The sequence below is a fragment of the Orycteropus afer genome, unplaced genomic scaffold, assembly GCF_000298275.1.
Source record: "Orycteropus afer afer isolate SDZICR_OR568_19922 unplaced genomic scaffold, OryAfe1.0 scaffold00035, whole genome shotgun sequence".
Taxonomy (NCBI): domain Eukaryota; kingdom Metazoa; phylum Chordata; class Mammalia; order Tubulidentata; family Orycteropodidae; genus Orycteropus; species Orycteropus afer.
The window spans coordinates 10,767,907-10,788,042 of NW_006921622.1; the positions used below are offsets into that span (position 1 = coordinate 10,767,907).

General features: G+C 37.6%; 1 non-coding gene across 1 annotated transcript; it reads right to left on the reverse strand.

Annotated features, from left to right (window-relative positions):
• Positions 1-18,857: 18,857 nt before the first annotated feature.
• TRNAN-GUU lies at positions 18,858-18,931 on the reverse strand. The gene has a single exon. It is a non-coding gene; the product is annotated as a tRNA-Asn (tRNA).
• Between the last annotated feature and the right edge of the window lie 1,205 nt (positions 18,932-20,136).

The window sequence follows — 20,136 nt, forward strand, 5'->3', positions numbered from 1 at the left end:
TGAACCATCAGCCTTCTGGTTAGCAGTCGAGTGCCTCAGGCACTATGCTACCAGAGCTCCTATACATTATATAGTTTTATATATATATATATATATATATATATATATATATATATAGTTCTTAGATGCCATTAGATTGACTCCAACTTATAACAATTGTATGCATAACAATGAAAAGTTGCCTGATTTTGTGCTATTCTCAAAATAACAGGTATATTTGAACCCACTGTCACAGCCACTGTCAAGCCATCTCATTTAGGGTATTCCTGTTTTTCACTGCCCTTTACTTTACCAAGTACCTGTGGTAGTTAAGGTTATGTGTCAACTTGGCTGGGCCTGGATTTGAGTGGGAGCTCTGGTGGTGTAGTGCTTAAGGCATTTGACTGCTAACCAGAAGGCTGGCAGTTCAAACCCACCAGCCACTCCTCGGAAGGAAGGTTGGACAATCTACTTCCGTAGTGATACTGCCTCGGAAAACCAAGGAGGGGTCACTATGAGTCGGATCCGACTCCACGGCAGTGCATTGCATTTGTTGCTTTGGATTTGAGTGGCTGGCAGCTGGATGTAGTTATTCCTCATGGTGAGATTGGTAATCAGCTCCATGGTGGAATCTATTGGAGCAGCTGAGTAGCTGCCTTAGGGCTGTGGTCTGCTTTCAGTATATAAGAAGTAGCTTTGAGGAACGTCTCCAGCCTTTGGCGTACTTGAATCCTGCATGTAACTGAGTCATTGTTCACCAGCCTTCCATGTTGTCAGCCGATCTTGGGACTGTTAGTGGACTTGAATCAGTGGCCTGCCATGTGGTTCGGTAATATTGAGACTGTGCCTTTTTACTTGTTGACCTTGGGTTTGTCAGCCTTGGCAGCTAGCAGTTGCCTGAGTGAGCTTCAGTGGGCCGGGAGCAAGAGGTAGAGCTGAAGCCCAAGCTCGAGGGGCTTTCACCTAGACTCTAGAGCCTGGCACTTTGAACTTGGACTTCTAACTTCCAAAACTATAAAAGAATAAACTCTTGTTTGTTAAAGCCATCCCACTTGTGGTATTTTCTGTTGTTGTTAAGTGCCGTCGAGTCATTTCCAACTCATAGCGACCCCATGCACAGCAGAACAAAACACTGCCCGATCCCGTGCCAGCCCCACAATCCCTGCTATACTTGAGCTCATCATCACAGCCACCGTGTCAATCCATGTCGTTGAAGGCCTCCCACTCTTTCGTCGACCCTCCACTCTACCAAGCATGACATCCTTCTCCAGGGAATGGTCCCTTCTTACAACATGACCAAAATAGGTGAGACGAAGTCTGGCCATTCTTGCTTCCAAGGAGCATTCTGGCTGCACTTCCTCCAGGACAGATCTGTTAGTTCTTTTAGCAGTCCATGGTACTTTCAGCATTCTCCGCCAGCACCACAACTCAAAAGCATCAACTCTTCTTGGGTCTTCCTTATTCATTGTCCAGCTCTCACATGCATACGAGGCGATTGGAAATATCATGGCTTGTGTCAGGCGCACCTTAGTCCTCAAGGAGATATCCTTGCTCCTCAGCACTTGAAACAGTTCCTTCGCAGTTGACTTTCCCAATGCTACACACATCGTCTAATGTCCTGACTGCTGCTTCCATTGGCATCGATTGTAGAACCAAGCAACGTGAATTCTTTGACAACCTCAATCTTCTCTCCATTTATTGTGATGCTGCTCATTGGTCCAGTTGTTAGGAAGAAGGAAGAGGCCATCCACTTCTCAAAGAACTGGCCAGGGAAAACCTTATGAATAGCAAAGAAATACTGTTTGGTATTTCCTGTTAGCATGGCACAAAGTAACCAAAACATTCTTTCTTTCCAAGTATTGGTCCCTTCTGATAACTGTCCAAAGTAAGTGAGATGAAGTCTTCTCATCTTCACTTCTAAGGAGCATTCTGGCTGTATATCATTTCAAGACAGATTTGTTTGTTGTTTGGCAGTCCATGGTATATTTAATATTCTTCACCAACATCGTAATTCAAATGTCTCCATTCTCCTTTGGTCTTCTAATTCATTGTCTAGCTTTCACATGCATATGAGGCAGCTGAAAATACCATGGCTTGGGTCATGTGAACATTAGTCATCAAAGTGACATCTTTGCTTTTTAAAATATTAAAGAGGTCTTTTGCAATAGATTTGCCCAAAGCCATACATCATTTGATTTCTTGACTGCTGCTTCCATGAGCATTGATTGTGGATCCAAGTAAAATGAAATCCCTGACAACTTCATCTTTTCTCCATTCATCATGATGTTCCTTATTGGCCCAGTTGTAAGGACTTTTGTTTTCTTTATGTTGAGGTATAATCCATACTGAAGGCTGTATCTTTGATCTTCATCAGTAAGTGCTTCAAGTTGTCTTCAGTTTCAGCAAGCAAGGTTCTACCATCTGCATATCAGCAGTTTGATAAAGAGACTTCCTCCAATCGTAATGCCATGTTCTTTATATAGGTCAGCTTCTTGGATAATTTGCTCAGCATACAGATTGAATAAGTATGCTGAAAGGATCCAACTCTGACACACTTCTTTTCTGATTTTAAACCATGCACTATCTCTTTGCTCTGTTTAAATAATTGCCTCAATCTATGTGGTATTTCCACATGAGCACAATTAAGTGTTCTGGAATTCCTATTCTTCATATTGTTATTCATAATTTGCTATGATACACACAGTCAAATGCCTTTGCACAGTCAATAAATCACAACTTCTTTTTTTCTTTTTTTGCTATTTTCTATTTTCAGCCAAGATCCATCTGGCAACAACGATATCCTCCTTCCATGTCCTCTTTTGAATCTGGCTCGAATTACTGGCAGTTCCCTGTCAATACACTGTTGCGACCATTTTTAAATTATTTTCAGCAAAATTTTGCTTGCATATGATACTGTTGGATAATTTCCACATTCCATGGACTACTTTTCTTTGGAATGGGCATAAATATGAATTTCTTCCAGTCAGTTGGCCAGACAGCTCTCTTCCAAATTTATTGGCATAGATGAGTGAGTACTTCCAGCATTGTATTCCTTTGTTGAAACGTCTCAATTCATGTTCCATCAGTTCCTGAAGACTTGCTTTTTATCAATGCTTTCAGTATAGCTTGAACTTGTTCCTTTGATACCATCAGTTCTTGATTATATGCCACCTCCTGAAAAGATTAAAATGTCAACCAATTCTTTTTGGTGCAGTGACTCTGTGTATTCCCTCTACCTTCTTCAGATGCTTCTTTGTTCAATTTTTTGCCCATAGAATCCTTCAAAATTGCACCTCAATGCTAGAATTTCTTCTTCAGTACTTTCAGCTTGAGAGATGGGATATAGTCAAGCTTGTATTTTGACTCCCATAGATTTGTTTTACTTTTCTCTAGCTTCAACTTGAACTTGCATATGAGCAATTGATAGTCTGTTCTGCTGTCAGAGCTTGGTCTTGTTCTGACTGACAATACTGAGCATCTCTGTCATCTCTTTCCACAGGTATAGTCTATTTGATTCCTGTGTATCCCATCTGGCAAGGTCCATGAGTATAGTCATCATTTGTGCTGCTGAAAAAAGGTGTTTCTGATGAATAAATCACTGGTCTTTCAGAATTCTATCATGAGCTCTCTAGCATCATTTTATCACCAAGGTCTTATTTTCTAACTTCTGATATTTCTTCCTTGTTTCCAACTTTTGCATTCCAATCACCAGTAATTATCAATGCATCTTGATTGCATTATCACACATGATACAGTATGTATTTATCATATATGACTCTATATATCATATTGTAGTAATGTGTGACATGCCATATATATGTGTATGGCTATACATATATCTGTATCTATCTATATAAAGATAAAGAATTCCTGGTGGAACAATGGTTAAGGGCTTGGCCGCTAACCCAAAGGTTGGCAGGTCGAACCTACTCAGTGGCTCTGCAGGAGAAAAACCTGGCAGCCTAATTCAGTAAATATTACAGCCTAGAAAACCCTATGAGGAAGTTCTCCTTTGCCACACAAGGTTGTTATGAGTTGAAAATTGACTCAATGGAACCTAATAACAATTATAAAACATTTACTATCTATGATAGTGGTTTCCTCAATATCAGATTTAGCATCCCCTTTCTATAATATTCTGCAATGTCACCTTTAATAGCCTGTTTTGTTAATATATTGCAGTGTAACAAACCATACCAAACAATATTTTTTTTTTATTTTGGTAAAAATATATATAACAATACTATGCAACCATAAAGAATAATGAAGAGTCTGTGAAACATCTTATAACGTGAATAAATCTGGAGGACATTTTGCTGAGTGAAATAAGTCAATCACAAAATGACAAATATTGTATGGTCCCACTATTATAAAATGTCAAGAATAGACATACACACAGAAAGCAGTGTTCTTTGGTGGTTACCAGCGATGGTAGGGAGAAGGCAGGAGAATCACTTTCCAGATAGTAAAAGCTGATTATTTTGGGTGATGGGAAAGGCAACACCAAATATGGATAAGAAGTCAGCACAAAGTAATCAAGGTAAATAAAGACATAAAGAAGTATACAATTTCAGTATGTGTTAGTTACCTAGTGCTGCTCTGACAGGAATATACCACAAATGGGATGGCTTTAACAAACAGGAGTTTATTCTCTTGCAGTTTCAGAGGCTAGAAGTCTGAGTTCAAAGTGCCAGGCTCTAGGGGCTGGGTGAAAGCCCCTGGACCTTAAGCTTCAGCTCTGTCTCTCACTCCCAGTCCACTGAAGCTGGAGGCTTTCTTCACTCGGGCAGCTGCTGGCTGCTGAGTCTGCCAAGCCCAAGGTCGACAAGTAAAAAGGCACAGTCCCAATGTTACCAAACTACACACACACACAAAAAAAAAAAAACCTCACTGCTGTCGAGTTTAGTCCGACTCAGAGAGACCCCTCCTTGGGTTTCCGAGGTGCTATATCTACGGACATAGATTGCGCAATCGTCCTTCCAAGGAGTGGCTGGTGGGTTTGAACTGCCAGCCTTCTGGTTAGCAGTCAAATACCTTAGGCACTACACCACCAGAGCTGTCAAACAATTTATTACTATCCATGAGTCTGTGAGTTGACTGGGAAATTTTCTGTTTGATGTGGTGTTATTTGGAACTCTGGGACAACTGGGGTGTTCAACATGGCTTCATATGATTGGTAACTGGTGTTGGCTACTACTGGCTGGGAGCTCAGGTGGGGTTGTTGGCTGGGGCATCAGTTCCATGTGGGCATTTCCATGTAACTCCTTGGGCTTCTTCACAGCACAGCAGCTGGGTTCTCAGAAGCAGGGTTCTCAGAAGCAGTTTTCCCAGAAGCAAAGGTGGAAGCTGGAAACTTCTTAAGGTCAAGCCCCAAAAGGTTATACAGCATCACTTCTGCTATATTCTATTGAACAAAACAGGTCACAAGACCAGCTGAAATTCACAGGAAGGGAAAACAGATTTAATTTCTGATATTGGAACAGTGACTTTGTATCATAAAAGAGCATGTGGGAGGGGAAATATTTTTGTGGCCATATTTGGAAACACAACATACCATACATCCTGAAATGAAATTCTTACATAATATAATCTAGCTACATGACATTTTTAAAAATCAATCTAGTACCCCAACAATAATATAAAAGGAGGATAATTAATAAAATATGTATTTTAAATATGTAAATGCTCAGATCTGATTACACACAAAAAAAAATCTAATAAAGTAAGCAGATCATTTTATCTACTTAAAATGAGTAAGTTTTGATTTAAGGAAAGATCAGAAGTCATTCCATAAAAGAAATACATCAAAATGAATGGAAGTGTTAGGGCCATTAGGAAAAAAAAGCATTAGAATAAGTAATAACACATGAGATTTATTTGCATGTAATAAGAAAAAAAAATCAAGACAAATTTCAAAGGAATATGATAGCCTTACAAATGAATAGGCCTTATCTATAAGCATAAAATCAAAATAATTCCCTTTGATAGAATACATATCGATTATTTTTAAATTCTACCATATGTGGAAAAATAGTCTACCTCCATACTTGAAAAACCTTGGAGACCCTATTTTTTAATTGCCATAGGGAATATTGAAGGGGTTTTTTAAAAGAAGTGAAAAAAAGAGTTCATAGAGAAGTTGCACGGTAGACATCAGTGACATAGCAGAGTAAGGCTAAAAACCAAAAAGCAACTCTGAAATAATTTTACTGTGTGATTTTCACAACATTAATTTCTCACTGTACTACAAACACTTAATATACAGAAAGGCAATAATATGAATTGTTTTTAATTTTGTGAATAAAATTTAGTATTTCATGTGCCTCTGCTAAACTAATATTTGGTTTATAAATCTGGTAAAGGGATCCTCAAATCCCCTTTATTATAGAAGCAATTGAATTCATTGCTTTTACAGTAACTGAAAGGAGCTCTGGTGGTGTAGTGGTTAAGGCATTTAGCTGCTAACCAAAAGGCCAGTGGTTCAAACCACCAGCTACTCCAAGGAAGAAAGATGAGGCAGTCTGCTTCCACAAACATTTACAGCTTTGGAGACCCTATGGGGCAGTTCTACTCTGTCCTAAAGGGTCACTATGAGTCAGAATCAACTCAGTGGCAATGGGTTTCGTTTTTGTTTGCTTGTTTTAAATAGTAATTGAACTGCTGCATTAAAACTCATTTCAACTAAAGAAGTACTGCAGGGCTGAGGTGAAGTGAGTGAGACACTCTCTACAGACACAGAATTTAAGAGAATTTCTTAAATTTAAACTCAGTAATGAAGACAAAAAACATTTAATGGAATTTTTTAAAGATCAAAAATAATGCCCCCAAATCTATGATAATCAAAATAACAACATTGTAAATAAAGACAGCATCTGCAGAGTAAGTTTTTTAGTAATTCTAACCCAGTATCTTTATCTTATTTAAGTTTCTGTCTCCATAAGGATTTCTTATAAAACTTTTCATTATTACTTTCTACTTTATACTGAAGGGTTACTGATTTACTTTGGTACTGAAGTACTACTGACACGTTTGTAGAGGCTTTTGTTCAGTGCATCTTTTTTAAACTCTAGCAAGCACAGGAAAATTTCTCACTGTGCAGAACTGAATCAAGCTTAAAAAAAGAAAAACTCACTGCCGTGGAGTCAGATCCGACTCATAGTGACCCTTCTTGGGTTTCGGAGGAGGTGTCAGTACCAAAGTAGAGTGCCCAACCTTCCTTCCCAGGAGTGGCTGGTGGGTTTGAACCTCCAGCCTTCTGGTTAGGCACTACACTACCAGGAGCTCAATTATACATGTCCCCTTCCAGTTTCTTTTCAATGCCAGAAGTATTTCACATAGCAAAGCATATATTAACCAAAATGCCCCATATGCTTCCAAACAGGCTGCAGATGTAGTTTGGCTCTGGGTGGCAACTACAGGTGATGATAATATGAAAATTAGAATGAATCAAATGAGCATGGACAGTCCAAAAATGTACTTTTTTTTTTCTTTTTGGTTTTTGAATGGAATATTTAATTTTATGTTACACATTTTTAAAAACACCCAGTTCTTTTAAGTCTTTAAATTCAGCTCATAAATTCTTATTATTCTATTTATAAACCTATCCAACTTTAGCAGTTATGCAGTTATTTTTAAGAGGCTTTTGAATGATGTTTATTCCACTTACAAACTAAATGAAACATTCAAATATTTTAAATGTCATTTGATAAATTTAATGTACTTCATTTTTAAATACTTTATTATCTGACTGATAAGCCTTCCCAGGTAATTACATAATTCTCTTTCTTTTAACTTTTATTGTAAATTGGATGAAATTTTACAAATTGGTTTTCCATTCAACAATTCATATCCATTTTATTTCATGACATTGATTCCTGTCCACACAATGTAAAAGTACTCTTACCAGTTCCTGTGAACGGAAAGATGTTTCCATTCACCCTTCTTTCATATTCTTTCTTTCTCAGGTTTATCCGCAGGCAAATGCTGCTAACTTTTGGTGTCCTATAGTTGGTTGTCCTAAGGAGTATGTACCACACTGGTTTATTTTCACCTTATAGGACTGTCTATTGTTTGGCTGAAATTTGACCCACGGGGATAAGCTCAGTTCCAGCCTTGAAGGATTATCTAAGGGCGGTAGTCTCAGTATTCCACAGTTTCTATCAGACCAGTAAGCCTGGCCTTTTTTGAGTTAGTTTCCACATTTTTCTCCCACTCTATCCAGGACCTCCTATTGTAATCTCTTTCAGAATGGTAAGCAGTGGTAGCCAGGCACCATCAGTTACTTATTATTTCCATGCATCTTTGATTTTCTTCACTCTTCTTTGCTCTGGATGGGGAGAGACAAATAGTTGCATCTTAGATGGCCACTCACAAGCTTTTAAGAACCCCGTTGCTACTCACCAAAATTGGATATAGAACACTGTCCTTGTGGACTATGTTATGTCAATTGAACTTGATGGCCCCAAGACTATGGTCTTGAGCCCCAAGGCCCAGTGACTCATTCCCTCAAAGTGTCTTGTTACGGCTAAGAAGTTTTCATAACTTTGCCCCCTGTATGCTCTACTATATTCATGGATATATTTGCAGCACATATAAATACATATGTAGAAATATCCTCTGTCAAACCTATGTGTATATATATATAATATATCTGTGGATGTAGTCCCATTCACCTTCCCACTCCTGTATAGCTTATAGATCTATGTATCCATTCATAGGCTACTGTTATTACTATTACTGCAGGAGTGTGTATGTAACACTATTTAGCTTTGCTGCCTTTGACCCCTGTACTCCTCCCAGTGTCTTCCTTTGTCTTGATCATTTTTTTGCTGACCTCCCCCTTATTGTATATTGCCTTCCCCTTCACCCAAGTTAGTATGTGTCTACCCTCTAGTTAGTGATTTACCTTCCCTTCCCTTTCCACCATGTTTCTTTCTGTGAGTAAACCTTTTCTTGACTTGTTATAGTAATGGTCTCAAACAATACTTATCATTTTGTGATTGACTAATTTCAGTCAGCATAATATCCTCTAGGTTCATCCATATTATGAGGTGTTTCACAGATTTATCATCATTCTGTAACATTGCATTGTATTCCACTGTGTGTATGTACCATGGTTTGTTTATCCATTCCTCCATTGCTAGGCATTTAGGTTATTTTCATCTTTTTGCTATTGTGAATAGTACTGCAATGGACATGGGTGTACATATATCCATTCGTGTCATGGCCCTTATCTCTCTCAGATATATAGTAGTGGGCTTGCTGGATCATATGCTATTTCTATTTTTAACTTTTTAAGGAAGCACCATACTGTTTTCACACTTGTTATACCATTTTACAGTTCCACAAGTAGTGTTTGAGGGTTCTAGTCTCTCCACACCCTCACCAGCATTTGCTGTTTTCTGCTTTTTTGATCATTGCTATTAATGCTACTATAAGATGGTATCTTCTTGTTTTTTTGATCTGCATCTCTCTAATAGCTAATGAACTAATGGTATTTTTTTCATGTGTTTTTGTCCACCTGCATTTCTACTTTGATGAAGTGTCTGCTTGTGTTCTCTGCCCATTTTCAAATTGGACTGTTTGTCTTTTTGTTCTCGAGGTGTTGAAGTTTTTTCTATAAATTTTAGAGAACAGTCCCTTGTCCAATATGTCACTGTCAAAAACTTCTTCCCAGTCTATGGGTTCTCTTTTTATTGTTTCAGTGAAGTCTTTTGATGCATAAATGTTTAATTTTCAGGAAGTCCACTTATCTAGTTTTTCTTCTGCTGTCTGTGCATTTTTAGTTGTTTGACAGTGTTTTGTTGCCATGTGTTAGGGCCCCTGACTGTGCTCCTATTTTTTCTTCAATGATTTTTATGGTTTTAGTTTTACATCTAGGTCTTTCACCCACCATGAGTTAGTTTTTTGTATATGGTGACAGATATGGATACTGTTTAATATTTCTGTAAATGGATATCCACATTTGCTAGCACCATTTGTTTTAGAGATTATCTCTTCCCTTTAATGCGTGTAGGCCCTTTGTCAAAATCAGCTGTCCATAGGTGGGTGGATTTACCTCTGGGTTCTCAATTCTGTTCCACTTGTCTATGGTCAGTCATTGTACCAATACCAGGCTGTTTTGACTACAGTGGCTGCATAGTAAGTAGGCTTAGAGATCAGGGAGTGAGTTCTCCTATTTTTTTTCTTCTTCTTTAGTAATGCTTTGCTTATCCGGAGTCTCTTTCCTCTCCATATAAAGTTAGTAATTAATTTTTCCATCTGTTTAATGAATGATGATGGAATCTGGATTGGGATTGCAGTACACCTGTAGGCAGAAGTTTCTTTTGAAAATTCTGTTGGATACACCTGTAAGGTTAATTTGAACTTCAATTAAGTCACGCTTGAAGTATCTCTAGGATTTTTAAAAATGAAAGAGCTTTTAAGATATATTATTGCACATCCTTCTTAAAAATTAGATGATGATATAAGCTAAAAGCTGAAGCAACTACAACACTAATCACAATATTCAATTTAAAGCTCTTTAGTGGAGGAGATACAGCAAGTATATTGTTGCTCACTTTTTCCTTTATTTTATCTAACCACTTACTGTAATTAAAGGTTACTATTATGTTTTATTTAATCATGTTTTTATCCTTTTACTTCAAAATTTAAGCTTTTGACCATGGTATGTCATGCATCTCAATTATTCATTCCCTTTGCATTAATTCACAATAATTGACTTCTTATTCCCCAAGAGTTCATTCTGGAGGGATAAGAAGGTGACATTTATAAGCAAGAATGTCCCAAAACCCCACAGATAAAATATCCTAAAACTTCATTGATTTTGTTGTGGTTAGCAATTCTGAAAATATGTAGAAATGATAGGTTCTTTCATTTTTTTGTTTAGATAATGACAAAATTTACTAATAATTATAAGACAGATGAACTGAAAATAATTTGAGATGTACCTGGGAGCTTTTTTCTCTCCACCTTTACAGTGTGCTAACTAAGTCTACTTAAAGATGCATATATTTGACCATGTCACTACTTAGCCCAAACCCCAAACATTCTGTTAATCATACATTCATTTTAACTACCAGTTATAATGATGAGACTGAGCATCATTTTCTTGTGACTAGATGTCTTAGATCACTAAAATGGAAAAGTTTGACCCCAAACACCTCTGTACTCTTGATTATTTGGATAATCAAGAATTAGGGGGTGTCATTTAGAATGTTATCAGCTATAATGGGCTGTACCCCTGCAGAACATTCAGTATGATCCTTGGGAATCCTACAGGATTTTGTGAGTTTTCCAAAACTTGTAGCAGCCACAAAGAACACATTTACCTGAATTAACTAATAAACAACTTGAATTGTCCATTTTTCTTTTGTTCTACAATATCTTACACTCAAATTCAAAACCATTAAAGAGTAAAACAGAAATTATAATTCAATTGCAATCCAAAATTTCTAAAATATACAGTTTCACATGGTCTACATAAATCTGGTCCTCTACCTTATAAAATATTGTAGCCACAGTCGAGATATACCAAGTAATCGTTGCAAAATTTTTCATTTGTTTTGTAAATAGAATAAGATCCTAATGAGACTTTTAAACCTAGTTATTGATTTATGGTCTGAAGAGTATTTCATCAGGAAGTTCTTCTTCCCATTCTGGCACACTTTTTTTAGTACAAGAATCTAGGCCAATCACAAAGTTTCTTGAATAATTTCTGGAATGAAAACTGTCAAATAGTCTCTGTAAGTACACTATGAGTTTAGAGAATTAAAATATTAAAAACCAAGCCTATAATGCCAATATCTCATTTTATGTTCAATAAAATACATTTCTCTTAAGAAAATATATGGTTCTGTACTACAGTATGGGAGCTGTGGTAGTATAGTGCCTAAGGCACTTGACTGCTAACCAGAAGGCTGGTGGTTCAAACCCACCAGCCACTCCTCTGAAAGAAGATGGAGCAATCTACGTCCATAGTGATCCTGCCTCGGAAACCCAAGGAGGGGTCACTATGAGCCAAGTCTGACTCGATGGCACATAACAACAACAACATTCTATAGTATACTTCTATTCTACAGTATGGGCAAAACAATGTTCTATTTGAAGCACGAATTTGATGAGTAGTAAATTCATCTATCTGTGGCCACAATAAAAATACTCTTTTAACACTCAGTTATCACTAATAAACATTTATTAGTTACCTATTATATACAGCCTTTCCTTCAAGAAGCTGAAAGTCTGGGGTGGGGAATATAAAGGGTGATATAAAATTATTGCTTTTTGCATATAATATGAGTGCTTGTATAGAAGTTCCAAGACAGAAAAATAGATAAATTTTTAAAATGTACTTTAAGTTCAGTATATTGCTTCTTGCATTCCAGCTGTAGTTGTTATGTGTCATCGAGTTGGACCCGACTCACAGTGACCCCCTCTTTGGGTTTCCAAGGCAGTATCACTACAGAAGTAAATAGATTGCCCAACCTTCCTTCAGAGGAGTGGCTGGTGGGTTTGAAACGCCAGCCTTCTGGTTAGCAGTCAAATGCCTCAGGCACTACACTACCAGAGCTCCCAGCAATCCAGCTGGCAGGAGATAACCTATTAAAATATAAAATGATATGGTATCATATAAAAGAGCAGCAAAGCCGTTCTTGTGGAGAGAGATTGGTTGATTGTAAAACTAAGGTAGCTTCAGAGCCCATCACTTGCATAAGTCCCTTGCAAGATCCAGTACCTAATTTTGTATTTGTAATTCTGTATTCTTTTTTTTTAAAGAAAGCCTCCAAAATTGCATAAACTACAGGCACCACAAAACCTGGATCATCCCCAGATGGGAGTAAACAATACATATGATTTACATAAAACTAGTTCAATAGTTGATGGAGATATTCAAAAACACTATAACCAGAGAGATATATCAAGTTCCTAAATGACAAAATTCAATACTAAAAAATGTCAAGTCTCTTAAAAAGAACTTGACCAATGAATGAAAGCTCAATAAAAATGCCAAGAGTATTATTTAGAAAATGTAACAAAACTTTGGAAAAATCTGGAAAGCATCTGGAAAGAAATAAAATTCACTAAGAAACTTTAGAAAAAGATGAATAATTGAATGGGAGGTGCAGTACTGAGGAGAAAATGGCTCTTTTTCCAGATGCAAAATATATTAGAAAACTTCAATAATTTAAAAAACATGGAACTGGCACAAGAATAGCCATGCTGACCAAAACAGATGTTGATATATGTGAAAATATTAATAAATAATAAAAGAGGCACACAAATTCAACATGGAAGGGAAGAAGTGTTAAATAAATGGTATCGAGACAATTAGTTTGATTTTGGAAATGAAAATCAATTTGGATATTAACCTCACACCATTTGTTCAAATAAACTACAGATAAAATATTTTTAAAAATCAAATTATAGGAAAACTCAAATAATAAATAAATATTAATATTTACCAAGCCTCTACATAGGGAAAGTTTTTTAAAGCTTAGAAACAATGAAGCAAGTTGCAAAATAAAAAGGAGTATTGATAGAACTGACAATCTAAAGGAGCTCTGGAGGCGTAGTGCATAAGGCATTTCACTGCTAACCAGAAGGATGGCGGTTCAAAGCCACAAGCCACTCCTCGGAAGAAAAATTGGGCATTGTACTTCCATAGTGATACCACCTTGGAAACCCAAGGAGGGGTCGCTGTGAGTTGGATCTGACTCCATGGCAGTGTGTTTTTGGTTTGTTTTTTTTTTTTTTTTTTTTTGGTTTTGACAATCTAAAACTTAAAAATATTATTTGCATGCACAAAAAACTATTCTCAAATTAAAGAATATAATATGTGTGTTTGTTGTCATGTGCCGTTGAGTCAGACCCAACTCATAGAGACCTCTCCTTGGGTTTCCGAGGCAGTATCACTACAGAAGTAGATTGCCCCATCTTCCTTCCGAGGAGTGGCTGGTGGGTTTGAACCACCAGCCTTCTGGTTAGCAGTCAAATGCCTTAGGCACTATGCTACTGGAGCTCCTATAATATGTGTAATATAGTATTATTGTACAGTTATATAATATATAATATTATATTATGTATAAATATACAGGGATAAAATACTTTCTACAAGTATGCCAGATTAATATCAGCCTTATATAAAGAGTTGATACAAATCTATAGGAAAAGTATCAAAATCCCAAAAAGACAACATGCAAAAAGCATATAAAGTCTGGCAGTTCCCAAAAAGTTAAACATAGAGATACCACTTGACTCAACAATAGCACCTCTAGTTATATACCCAAAAGAAATTAAAATATATATAAACACAAAAATTTGTACATAAATGTTTGTAGAAGCATTATTTATAATAGTCAAAAAGTAGAAATAACCCAAATGCCCATCAACTGATGCATGGATAAAATGTGATATAGCCAGCCATGCAATGAAATATTACTACCCAATAAAAAGGAATGATTTACTGATACATGCTAACAATGGACTAATCTTGAAAATTTATCCTAAGTGAAAGAAGTCACTCACAAAAAACCACATATTATGTGAGTCCATTTACATGAAATACGCCAAATAGGCTGGCATATAGAAACATAACAGATTAGTGGTTGCCTAGGTCTCAGGGTCTTTGGAAAAAATGAGGAGTGGCTGCTAATTGATATGAAGTTTCTTGTTGAGGTGGCGATAATATTCTAAATTTAATTGTGGTAATGGTTGTACAACTCTGAATATAGTAAAAATTATTGAACTCTACACATTTTAAATCTACCACTCATCTGTCAGTTTGTCATACTGTAGTGGCTTGGGTGTTGCTAAGAGGTTAGAGGCTATAGCACTGGTATTTCAAATACCAACAGGGTCACCCATTGTGAATTGGTTTCAGCAGAGCTTTCAGACAAAGACACACTGGGAAGAAGGACAGGGTCATCCACTTCTGAAAATATTGGCCACTGAAAACCTTATAAATAGTAGTGAAATGCTGTCTGATACATTACTGGAAAACTTTATGAATAGCAGTGAAACACTGTCTGATATGGTGCCCAAAGATGAGCCCTTTCGGTTGGAAGGCACTAAAAATAAGACTGGGGAAAAGCTGCCTCCTCAAAGTAGAGTTGATCTCAATGATGTGGATGGAGTAAAGTTTTTGGGACCTTCCTTTGTTGATGGGGCATGACTCAAAATGGGAAGAAACAGCTGCAAACATTCATTAATAATTGGAACATGGAATGTACTAAGTACGAATCTTGGAAAATTGGAAGTTGTCAGAAATGAAATGGAACTCATAAAGATCAAAATCCTTTCATTTGCAAGCTGAAATGGACTAGTAATGGCCATTTTCAAATAATCATATGATCTACTATGCCAGGAATGACAAATTGAAGAGGAATGGTGTCATTCATTGTCAAAAAGAACACCTCAAGATATATCCTGAAGTGCAATGCTGTCAGTGATAATATCCATATGCCTACAAGGAAGACCAGTTAATACTATTATTAATACTATTGTTAATACTATTCAAATTTACGTACCAACTACTAAAACCAAAGATGAAGAAATTGAAGATTTTCACCAACTTATGCAGTTTGAAATTGACCAAACATGCAATCAAGATGTACTGATAATTATTGGTGGTTGGAATGCAAAAGCTGGAAACAAGAAACATAGATAGTTGGAAAATATGTCCTTGGTGACAAAAAGGATGCCAGAGATTGCATAAGAGAATTTTGCAAGACCAATGACTTATTCATTCCAAATACCTTTTCCAAAATAAATGGTAGCTATACAGTGGACCTCTCCAGATGGAATACATAGAAATCAGATTGACCACATCTGTGGAAAGAGGCAATGAAGAAGCTCAATATCATCAGTCAAAACAAGGCCAGGAGCTGACCATGGAAGAGACCAATTGCTCACGTGCAAGTTAAAGATTAAGCTAAAGAAAACTAAAATCATGCAGATTTGATGCATTGAACACCAATGACCAAATACCAGATGGTTGTGAGATGACATCAAGAACATTACACATGAAGAAAGCGGGGGAAAAACAAACTCACTGCCATCGAGTGAGTCCCGACTCACAGCAACCCCTCCTTGGGTTTCCATGGAAGTAGACTGCCCAACATTCCTTCTGAGGAGTGGCTAGTGGGTTTAAACTGCCAGCCTGCCAGTTAGCAGTCAACTGCCTTAGGCACTACACCACCAGACCTCCCAAAAAGAAAGCAAACAGTCATTAAAAAAGACAGGAAAGGAAGAAAAGACCAAAATGTATGTCAGAAGAGACTCTGAAACTTGCTGTTGAATGGAGAGTAGCTAAAGCTAATGAAAGAAATGCTGAAATAAAAGAATTGAACAGATGGTTTCAAAGGGCAGCTTGGGAAAATAAAGTATTATAACGAAATGTGCAAACATCTGGAATTGGAAAACCAAAAGAGAAGATTACACTCAGCATTTCTCAAGATGAAAGAACTAAAGAAAAAATTCAAGCCTCAAGTTCCAATACTGAAGGATTCTATGGGCAAAACACTGAACGATGCAGGAAGCATCAAAAGAAGATGGAAGAAATACACAATCACTGCACCAAAAAGAGCTGGTCAGCATTCAGCCATTTCAGGAGGTAGCATATGATCAAGAACTGTGGTACTGAAGGAAGAAGTCGACGCTGCACTGAAGGCATTGGCAAAAAGCAAGGCTCTAGATATTGGTGGAATACCCATTGAGATGTTTCAACCAACAGATGGAACGCTGGAAGCGCTCACTCGCTTATATGCCAAAAACATTTGGAAGACAACTACCTAGTCAACTAGAATAGATCCATATTTGCGTCCATTCCAAAGAAAGGTGATCCAACAGAATGTGGATATCATCAAACAATATCATTAATATTATTTGCAAGTAAAATTTTGCTGGAAATAATTCAAAAATGGTAGCACAAGTACATAAACAAAGAACTGCCAGAAATTTAAGCCAGATTCAGAAGAGAACGTGCAATGAGGGATATCATTGCTGATGTCAGATTGATCTTGGCTGAAAGCAGAGAATACCATAAAGACACTTAGCTGTGTTTTATTGACTATGCAAGGGCATTCAACTGTGTGGATTCTAACAAATTTGGGAAATTCCAGAACACTTACTTGTGCTCATAAGGAACCTGTATACAGACAGGCAGTCCTTTAAACAGAACAAGGGGATATTGCATGACTTAAAATAGAGAAAAGTGTGCATCAGGGTTGCATTCTTTCACCATATTCATTCCATCTGTATGCTGAGCAAATAATCCAAGAAACTGGACTATACGAAGAAGAATGCAGCAACAGGGCTAAAGAAAGATCATTAACAACCTGTGATATGCACATGATACAATCTTGTTTAATGAAAGGGGAGAGCACTTGAAGCACTTACTGACAAAGATCAAAGACTACAGCCTTCAGTATGGATTACACCTCAACATAAAGAAAACAAAAATTCGCACAACTGGACCAATAGGCAACATCATGATAAACAGGTAATTTAAGTCATCAAGGATTTCATTTTACTTGCATCCATAATCAATGCCCATGAAAGCAGCAGTCAAGAAATCAAATGACATGTTGCACTGGGCAAATCTGCAAAAGACCTCTGTACAGGTGTTGAAAATCAAAGATGTCACGTTGAAGACTAAGGTGCACCTGCCCCAAGCTATGATATTTTCAGTTGCCTCTTACGCATATGAAAGCTGGACAATTAATAAGAAAGACAGGAGAACAATTGATAATAATTTCATAATAATTTGAAATATGGTGCTGGCTAAAAATATTGAATATACCAACGGCTGCCAGAATGATTAATAAATCTGTTGTGGAAGAAGTACAGGCAGAATGCTCCTTAGAAGTGAGTATGGCCAGACTTCGCCTCACATACTTTAGACATGTTATTAGGAGCAATCAATCCCTAGAGAAGGACATCATATTTGGTAAAGTAGAAGGTTAACGAAAAAAGGAGACTCTCAACAAAATGGATCAACACAGTCGCTGCAAAAAAGGCTCAAACACAGCAATACTGTGAGAATGAGGCAGGACCAGGTGGGTTTCGTTCTATTGTACACAGGATCCTATGAGTCCAAGAGACCTAACAACAAAAACATGAATAATTCATGTTTAAGTCAGTATAAGGAGTATGCATTTTCGCTGACAGGAACAAACAAAAGGCCCCGCCAAACTTCAGTACTAGTTAATAATAATAATAATCATGTGTGTGTGTGTGTGTGTGTGTGTGTATACACAAAAAAAAATCATAAGGATTTTAAATTCATTTACAGCTTGAAGTCGACACTTTAAATACATGCGTTCAACAGACCTATTACATTCTAGGAGTCCTCAAGAACAAAGTCGGTCTGGGCTGCTCCCCCTACGCGCAAGAGCCTTCCGGAAGGCTCCAAGCTGGCTCCGGGGGGCGATGGGTTCGCGGATGGGGCGCTACAAGCACACGCACGGCTAACGGGCCCGCCGCGGCGGGACCCAGTGCCCAGAGGACCTAGTAAGGCCGGGACATAGTCTGTGTAGGCCTAGGCTTCAGGGAAGGGCGGGGAAAGGTAAGGTTTTGGGGATTGAACAGCTAGAGATTTGGAAATGAAGGGGTAGAAATTAAAGGATGCGCAGGCTTTGTAGCGCTGGAGCCGTGAGGGCATCCCGGGAGCGCAGGAAGAGGCGACCTGGCCGCCGGGAGCGGAAAACGGTTAGAGGAGGGGCCTCCAACATGCCCGGAAGCCACCCGCCGAGCCCATCGCTAAGTGAGAATCGGTGGTTTCTCTTTTCTGGCCTTTGGAAAGCCACCTCTGCGTAGCAGGAAGCTTGAACTCTGAAATTTATGCAAAAGTCCTCGCAGCAGGATCATAAAAAAACGCGAAGCGTCCCTGGGTGGGCTCGAACCACCAACCTTTCGGTTAACAGCCGAACGCGCTAACCGATTGCGCCACAGAGACATTGACGCACACTCCTTTTACTGGCATAGCTTTTATGAAGAATCACAAAAGCAGTGCGGGGCGGGGGGGCCGATATTTATCTTCTACTTCCTGATTCATTTCATTTAAATCAGAATTTTTTAATTTAACATTTTTAACCCACAAAATTCTTATGTCTACCTTTTAAGTACACTGGAAAATTACAAAAGACAAGATTAAATGGACTTAAAGATTACAACATGCATTAAAATACTGTTGCTTTATTCTAACTCCCATTTGGGATATTTCTGATTAGTGTCCTTTTATAAGGAAATAAAAAATTTAATCTTACGAGTTGAGAAACTTTCCTTTTGTTTCAAACTATTTGTCCATTCTTGAGTCACTAATCTTTGTGATTTACTTGGGTAGCATTCCCAAGGTCATTTTAATGTATTTGTCTTCTTTATTTTTATTTTCAGATATTATTAAATACATATGTGCAAACTCTGTTTGTTTTTACTAACCTGTATTGCAAATATTTGCCACACTACATTCTTTGTTACTGGAAAGGATCATCGGGAAAAAATGCAATCCCTGGGCATTGCCATTTATTACTAAATCCACCTGTGATTCTCCCTGGAATTAGCCTACACATCCACATTTGAGCCAAGTCACTTAAAACACATATCTCTTGGGATATTTATAACCTGATTTGAGAAAAGAAAAATTTTCAAGGAAGAAAAAAGTATGACTTGTGACTATTGAAAATTCTTAGCACAGAAACAGTGCTAGCAAACATCCCTGTAAATACTTTTATGAAAATCTTTTTCTTTTGTGTGGTTTCCTGGTGCCTTTTAAGATACTCTTCCAAACCCTTTTCCCTGTTTCCTGCTTAAAAGTTTGCTAATTTCCACTTGAGAACTTTATAGTTAAATTCTTCAGTCACTAAACCACCCTATCCAGAATGCCTTGAGAAAGAATCTGTATCATGATTTATAGAAATTGTCCCAATCAACATTCCTCGGAAGGAAGGTTGGGCAATCTACTTCCGTAGTGATACTGCCTTGGAAACCCAAGGAGGGGTCTCTATGAGTCTGTCGACTCATGGCACATAACAACAACAACAACAACAACAACAACAATGCAAGATAAGACAACTTCAATTGGCTTTAAAACTAATTAGCAGCATTCCTTGAAACCACTGAGATGTTAAACATCTGTGAAATCTTACCAAGCTATTCCACTCC